This window comes from Aedes aegypti, chromosome 3 (assembly GCF_002204515.2).
Source record: "Aedes aegypti strain LVP_AGWG chromosome 3, AaegL5.0 Primary Assembly, whole genome shotgun sequence".
Classification (NCBI taxonomy): domain Eukaryota; kingdom Metazoa; phylum Arthropoda; class Insecta; order Diptera; family Culicidae; genus Aedes; species Aedes aegypti.
Window position 1 is genome coordinate 104,896,185 of NC_035109.1, and position 9,217 is coordinate 104,905,401.

The following is a 9,217-nucleotide window of genomic DNA, read 5'->3' on the forward strand; positions in this document are numbered from 1 at the left end:
AAACAATTTTGAATTGATTGCTGAAATAAACATTTAAAGTATCTCAGAAAAAATGGATATCTGAAGATTAATTCAATCGAGAAGAAATAATCGGAGGAATCTGTTGAGAAATTGAATGTAAAATTCAAACTCTGAAAAATGCGTAGAAGAAATTTTTGGAGTAGTTCACGGAGAAATCTTTGCAATAAATTTTAGCATCAATGCCATGAACTTATATAGCTTGTGTTCCTTAAATTTTACATTTGATTAACAACATAATCAGAGGAAAAACTAAAATCAAATCCAGAAGCAATCACGAGACATTTGCCTGACCAAAATCTTCGCGTACAAAATTTAAGAGCTGTCAAAAATTGGTCGGTGTTTAGAGCAAGTGCTTCCAGGAAAATGTTCTCCAAGCATTCTAAACACCAAAATATTTTCGGAGACGAACCAGCCAACGGCTGAAAGTCTCGATAATAAAGATAATAATAATAATAACCAAAATATTTACATAATTGGTCGTGATAATTGTGCTTATCTTTTTGACGTACATTCAGGTTGCTCCAACCGATTTCTCAGCTATTCGATTCTGGCTGACACATAGTTGAACTTATTACTTACTGAATTTCACCCAAATCGAGTGGACAACAGTAGAGTGTCCATCCCGGGACAAAAAATCCCAGGATTTGACAAATTTCGGGATTTCCCGTTTCCCGGGATTTTATTTCTGACATCCCGGGAATCCCGGGATTCCCGAAATGTAGGGGAATATGGTCCAATTCGGACCTAGTAACAGTTTTTTGGCCATATCTTTTTAGTACGATAAATGGCATGACAAGTATTATATTTGCGTGAAAGCCTGATTCAGCGTGCACACTTTTCTCTCAGAGAGTTTTATGATATCTCGTATCAGGACATGACTAGACATTTTTGTACAAAATTCTTCAGAAAGTCCGAATTGGACCAACCCTGTTCCAATTCGGACCCCCCATGTTCTAATTCGGACCACGTTATATTTTATGGGGTTTTACTTAGGTAGTAATAAAATATAACTCTGATTTGTGTGGTATCATGCTTTTTGAACTTCTCCTGTAAACGGAAGCTCTTAAAAATAAACTGAATGCACGCCAAATTTCAAGTGAAAATAAAGGTAAGAGGTTGTTTCCGAGATACGACCGCCAAGTTGACGTTGGATAACGTTAGCTTCTTCTATTTGCTGGCTTGAGACAGTCACAAACTTATGACACATTTCTTTTGCTAAAAATCCAATTAATTTTCACACTATTTGTTGCATGTCAATTCTGATTTATTATAGACATTGTGTGTTATTATTTTGTGTTAATACAAAATAATCACTTTACATGTATTCAGAAGCTTAGGCGATTATATTGAAGAATTGTTTTTCAAATGCTTTAATTCAAAATAACTCTTTTTCATTGATTTTGTGGCCCTGAAAAGGGGAAATTAGGGAATATTACACAATCAACTCTTTAAAACACATTTGTTGGCTCTGAAAAGGGCCGATTGATGAATTGTTGAATTTGCGTAACACGGACACATTTTGACGGCGCACTGGTTTCAATCCTCCTCGCCCGATGAGATTTGCGGTGCGGATGACGATGTGCGCTTCAACAAGCGGCTTTGGTCGATTTTCTTCAGCCATCTCGTACAACAGCTTGCCTCTGGTGGCGAGGAGCTGAGCAGGTTTAGAGGAGCTCTTACCAGCTCGAAAGCGAAAACAGAATGAAACCAGATTCAACGAAGGAGGGATGCTTTATATCCTTAGAATAGCAGATGATGCTCCTCCTTTCATATTCTTCGTTTTCTTATCTGGGAAATAGGCTATATGAAACTGATGTCTGGGTAAGGGATGTACAGATTAGCATTATGCTGTTATTGCAACCCGACGGCACTGCAGCAACATCCTCGGAAACAGCTTCAAATTGCCGTATTGTCAATTATTCGTAATAAATCAATTATTGTATGATGCTATGAGATGAATTAAGAGATTATAGCAAGTATGTGGTAAACACATTAGGGAATATTATACAAATAACTCCTTAAAACACATTTGTTGGCTCTCAAAAGGGCCGATTGAGTTGTTGAATTTGCGTAACACGTACACATTTTGACGGCGCACTGATTTCAATCCTCCTCGCCCGATGAGATTTGCGGTGCGGATGACGATGTGCGCTTCAACAAGCGGCTTTGGTCGATTTTCTTCAGCCATCTCGTACAAATTAGGGAATATTACACGGACGGTGACGGCTGTGCCGCTCGATCTAATGGACCAGAATGACCGCGCTAGCCTCCCGCATGGCAATGACAGCGGAGCACTGCCTGGTAGCGACGATTTCTGGCCGAAAACGATTATGCTGGCTGTTGCACTCAAATGAGCGGCTTCAGTTGCTGCGGCTCCGAAATGCGTGGTTCTTCGGTTCTAATGCGTGTTGTATTCGCGTCCTATTGAAAACTGAACTGAGGACGCGAATGACTCTCGAAATTTGCTCGCCGACCGTGTTTACAGTCAGACGGCAAAAAGAAGAATGAGGGAAGAAGCAGGGTGCGGTGCTCTTTTATAGTGGGAAGCGGAACCGAAAAATGTGCTTGAACGTGATTGGTTAGATAAGAAAGGGGTCAACGTTTTACGATATTTCAATAGTTTGTTGCTAATAATCAATAGTGTCCTCCATTTAGACCGACGCGTAGATAAATTTCCAATCGATTCATGGATAAATATTGAAAATCTATCGATAAATGACTGAGTTATTAGCGGTCAAAACCTGACCATTTTTCGTTACATGCTCAATTTTTCGTTTTTCTGAATTGTACCCCCATATGTTGCCGTAAGACGTTATCCAACGTCAAAACTAGCGACAGTAAAATCAGCGCTAGCGCAAGTAAAATCAGGGATAGAGTGCGACTCAAAACTCTTTCGGTGCAGCACGCGCTGCCGGGAGACAGCACGTTCAATTTGAAAGAGACGTGCTAGTGCAATATGATTTGTGTTGCACCCATTCTTTTTTGTGTGCTAAAACTCCCATGTGCCGTTGCTGAAAATCTCTCTGAGCATAAGGCAAGGCTCTCTCAAATAACATCACTTTGCTTTGATGATGGAGTACGGATGGACGCCACTCTCAAACGAACCACACAAACGTTTGTTTACTTCAAATTTTACATGATTTCGCCTCACACATACTTTGATAATTTCGACGACTTCGGTATACTTTTCGTGTTGACCAGGAGTTTTGACAATTTCCTGAGAAACGATTGCTTTGATTAGATTCAATATATCTGACATCGGGGGCCCAGATAGCCGTAGCGGTAAACGCGCAGCTATTCAGCAAGACCAAGCTGAGGGTCGTGGGTTCGAATCCCGCCGGTCGAGGATCTTTCCGGGTTGGAAATTTTCTCGACTTCCCAGGGCATAGAGTATCTTCGTACAGTCACCCCACAGTTATGGATAGCACACAGATGTGGATCAAAGTTGGCTTAAACGGAGAATATCTCATCCAATAGAGCTGCAATTACGCAGAACACATTTTATCTACGTGAACCATAAATCTGTACAGCATTGCAATCAATCATAACATCTTCTAGCATCTTTTATTCGTTCGTATGAAATAAAATGTTATCCGTATTCATAGAATCGTTGATTCATAACTGTGGGGCATTGAAACCCGTACCACAGTTATGAATCAACAATAAGACGATTCTTCTCACGCCAAAGACGTCTGTCCAGTGAAGGAAGATACCACCAAATTCATATGTTGTAATTGCGGGGCTAACCATAAGTCCAATTTTTGGAATTGTCCTTCACGCAAAAAGGTCATTGAGGCTCGTGCCAGGCAGATGAAAGATAATATCCGTTACGATAACGGTCGTTTCCGGAATTTGCCTGGTAGAGTATCGAACAATGCTCATTTTTCAGTTAACGATCGCTTGATCATGAATCATACCCATCAGGAAGATCATAATCACGCTCATTCACAAACTAATTTTAATCCGTCGGGTAGCCGTTCGAATCTTTCTATTTCGAATGTATCTACCCACGGTAAATCCTTTGCCGATATCGTAGCAGGAAATTCGAACCCCTCCCCTGTTCGATCCATGGGTACCCATTCTACTTGTTTCAAATCAAATGGAAAAAACCCTTCCGCCACAGGTAACTCCGCTTCTTCGTCTACCGGAAATTCCAATGGGAAATCACATGACATGTCTGCCTCTGATTTTAATTTTCTAACTGAACAATTGAATCTAATGATTGATGCAATGTTCAAAGCCACCACTATGACTGAAGCAGTCCAAGTAGGTGTAAAATTTACAAATCAAATTGTTATTGGATTACGTTTTTCTAATGGATCCAAATAATAATTTAAATATTTTAAATTGGAATGCTCGTTCTCTGAATGGTAAAGAGGACGAGCTGTTTAATTTTCTTACGGTTAATAACGTGCATATAGCAGTTATTACCGAAACGTATTTAAAACCTGGATCTAAACTCAAAAGAGATCCTAACTTTTTTGTTTATCGTAATGATCGACTTGATGGGGCATGTGGGGGAGTTACAATCATCATTCATAGGCGTATAAAACATCAACTGTTTTCATCATTTGAAACTAAAGTTTTTGAAACTTTAGGTGTTTCTGTTGAAACACAGTTTGGTAAATATACTTTTATAGCTGCCTATTTGCCTTTTCAATGCTCTGGACAGCAAGTTAATTTGCTCCAAACTGACTTGCGTAAATTGACTCGCAATAAGTCAAAATTTTTTGTCATTGATGACTTTAATGCCAAACATCGGTCATGGAATAATTCTCAAAGTAATTCCAACGGCAGAATTTTATTTGATGAGTGCTCTTCAGGATATTTCTCAATTCAATACCCTGATAGCCCCACATGTTTTTCCTCTTCTAGAAATCCATCTACGATTGATTTGGTCTTAACCGACTCTAGTCATCTTTGTAGCCAACTGATTACTCATGCTGATTTTGATTCTGATCATGTCCCTGTTACATTTCAAATATCCCAAGAAGCGATTCTCAATCCTATCAGCTCCACTTTCAATTATTTACGAGCCGACTGGAATATATATTAAACGTATGTTGACTCCAATCTTGATGTTAACATTTCTTTAGAAACTAAACTTGATATTGACAATGCTCTTGAAACTTTAACAAATTCCATTGTTGAAGCCCGGAGCATTGCAATTCCAAAATGTGAAGTAAAATTTGAATCCGTGATTATAGACGATGATCTTAAACTCTTGATCCGTCTTAAAAACGTGAGGAGAAGGCAATTTCAACGCACTCGCGATCCTGCTATGAAAATTATATGGCAGGATTTGCAGAAAGAAATCAAGAAACGTTTTGCTCAATTAAGAAACAAAAATTTTGAAAATAAAATTTCTCAATTTCAAATTATCGAAAATCTTGAAAAAACCTCAGAAGCCAATACCGGCATTGAAAGAGGAAAACAAATTATTACTAACTAATTGCGAAAAAGCTCAGAAACTTGCTATGCAGTTTGAAAGTGCGCACAATTTTAATTTAGGACTTACTAGTCCAATTGAAAATGAAGTTACTCAGGAGTTCGAAAATATTCTCAATCAAGAGAACGTTTTAGAAAATGCCTGGGAGACTGATTTGGAAGAAGTGAGAACTATTATTAAAAAATTCAAAAATATGAAAGCTCCTGGTGATGATGGAATTTTCTACATCCTCATCAAGAAACTTCCAGAGAGTAGCTTATCATTTTTAGTTGATATATTTAACAAATGTTTTGAATTAGCATATTTTCCTGACAAATGGAAAAATGCTAAGGTTGTTCCAATTTTAAAACCAGACAAAAATCCTGCAGAAGCTTCTAGCTATCGTCCAATCAGTTTGCTTTCCTCCATCAGTAAACTTTTTGAAAAGGTTATTTTGAACAGAATGATGGCCCACATCAACGAAAATTCAATTTTTGCCAATGAACAGTTCGGATTCCGCCATGGACATTCGACCACTCATCAACTTTTACGTGTAACAAATTTGATCCGTTCCAACAAATCTGAAGGCTATTCTACTGGTCTTGCTCTTCTAGACATAGAAAAAGCATTCGACAGTGTTTGGCATGAAGTTTTGATTGTAAAATTAAAAAAACTTTAATTTTCCAACATACATTGTTAGAATAACTCAAAGTTATCTGTCAAATCGTACACTTCAGGTTAATTATCAGAACTCCAGATCTGAAAGACTTCCTGTAAGAGCTGGTGTTCCTCAAGGCAGCATTTTGGGACCAATATTATACAATATTTTCACATCTGACTTACCTGAGTTACCTCAGGGATGTCAAAAATCTTTGTTTGCGGATGACACAGGCCTCTCCGCCAAAGGACGAAGCCTGCGTGTCATCTGTAGTCGATTGCAAAAAAGTTTGGATATTTTTTCTTCATACTTACAAAAATGGAAGATTTCTCCTAATGCTTCCAAAACTCAACTAATAATATTCCCACATAAACCAAAAGCTCTTTATTTGAAACCTTAAAGTAGACATGTTGTCACGATGAGAGGGGTTCCAATAAATTGGTCAGATGAAGTTAAGTATCTAGGGCTCATGCTAGATAAGAATTTAACTTTCAAAAATCACATTGAGGGCATTCAAGCCAAATGTTATAAATATGTAAAATGTCTCTATCCCCTTATTAATAGAAAATCAAAACTTTGTCTTAAGAACAAGCTGTTGATATTCAAACAAATTTTCAGGCCAGCCATGTTGTATGCTGTACCAATATGGACTTGCTGTTGTAATACCAGCTCTGCAAAGAATTCAAAATAAAATTTTGAAAATGATTCTGAAGCTTCCTCCCTGGTATAGTACCAATGAGTTACATAGAATATCCAATGTTGAAACATTGGAACAAATGTCAAATACAATCATTAATAATTTCAGGCAAAAATCGTTACAATCTTCTATTGCCACGATTAATGCGTTATATGTTTAGGTTAAGTTAGGTTAAGTATATTAAAAACGTTTTTTTTTTCTGTTATAAGCAGGTGAAATCAACTCACCTGTAAAAAAACTGAACTGCTACGGCAAATGAAATGTAATATGTTGTTAACAAAATGTTAATAAAATCTTAAATTTGTTTTACCAAATTAGGATGATAGTGTTGTCAAATAACACAGAACACCTAGATATAAGAAATTAATGTAATGTTTGGAATGATACTAATAAAGAAATTAAAAAAAAAAAAAAAAAAAAAAAAAAAAACAATAAGACGATTCCGAAAGAAACGCCGGAACGTATACTTTCACTAACACACCATTCGATTACTTCACAGATAAATTGCTTTTATAGTGTTCTGATCCATAATATGAGTCGATTTGATCCATAATAAGGACCCTCCTGTTCCACTGATCCACATCTGTGGGATGGACAACGTTTGAAATTTCTATCGAAATCGACACTTTCTCGTAAATAATCGAGATTTTTTATGTGTTTTCTCGAAAACAACTATATTCGGCATAGCCAGGCGGGTAATTTTGTTTTGTACAAGGTCACCATGATTTGTAATCATATTTTATTCTAAAAAATGACCCTTAGCTGATCCATAACTGTGGAGTGACTGTACCTGCCACACGATATACGCATGCAAAAATGGTCATTGGCACAGTAAGCTCTCAGTTAATAACTGTGGAAGTGCTCATAAGAACACTAAGCTGAGAAGCAGGCTTTGTCCCAGTGGGGACGTAATGCCAGAAAGAAGAAGAATATCTGACAAAATTTTCGCGTGATCGTTGTGTTTATTGTCGTTTTTGCTTTTAGGAACTGGGTCGGTGATTAACACATAAACAAATCAACAAGCAAATTGTAGTTCGGTCGAACCTGAATCGGGTTGGGGTTGAAATTGTGATTTAGAACGGGTTGCGCCAGTTTTAACGTAGGTTCAAAAACAAATTCGACATATGTTATTGCTGTGTGCGTTTGAAACGCAAATATCAAATGCGGGAAGACCAAACGCGGTAAGATTTTTTTTTACAAGGAAGGCGAAGTCGAGAATTGCTTTTCCACGGAAGTGTCAAGAGTTTTGTTGGTTTTTTGACACCCCCCTCTTCCGAGGGAAGATTTGTTGTATGAAATTAAAAATAATTTGTCTGGCACAGGGTTCTGAATTTTCGTATCAATGATGCAAAATCTACGAATTATCTCACGTCAGGATATGCTTTTTTGCTTCCTCAAGTGAATATCTTTTTTTCGCTCACACTTATTTTCCCTAGAGTTACGATGGAGGAAAACCGAAAATTATTCCACTCCAGGGATAATTTCTTTATCACTCCATCACCAACTCCTCCTGAGGATTATCACTATGTTATAAAAACTGGTGCCGCCGACGGGATTCGAACCTACAACATACTAGCTAAACACGACCGCGATGTGTGCACGCTAACCATGCTACCACATTAACTTGACGAAAGCAGTGGTTAATTTGATGCATAAAAGCGCCTGCTGCTTGTGGCGATGAACACATGAAAAGTTCTACATGGAGAGAAAGAGAAAATAAAATTTTCACAGCTGTTAAGTTGTGCCATGATCAATTTTGGCTTTGTTTTTTAGACGGATAATTTCGCAAGGCAGCTTTTCGCTGAAAATTGTTGTGAGGAAGAAATCCATTCTCGTGAGAATGAGTGAAAATGCAGAAGCTTGGTCTGGCACGTAACAAACAACTTCCTCCCCCCTCCGCATGACTCACCCTACACATAACTCTTTATTTAATTAATGGACGGCCTCTAATAACAAAATAATTTCTGCACATTGTAAGAAATATCCTACGTCCTACTATCAAATTCACGTCGGGCCCGTTCACAAATTTCATAACGCTGAAGGCGGGCTTGGTTGGCCATACAAAATACAAAATTGTTACAGCTCATACAAAATTCGAAAAATATTCATACAAAATGCGTAACGAGGGGGTGGGTGGGTGTCAAATATGGCCATTTTTGGCGTTATGAGATTTGTGAATAAGCCCTTGAATGATTTTGAAGTGTAGAGCAAGCAAAAAATGATACGACACCGCCGTCAGTCACATTCGTCCTCGATTATGTTTTCAATGCAAAGCACCAAACAAAGCACATTGTGCTTTACTCCATGCGTTTCAAAGAGTAGAGCTGGAGCTATCTTTTGTCACTCACACAGTTGCGGCAATACTCGCACCTTCTTTTGTGTCACTCAACAAAAACAGGAGACGCACGCAAAA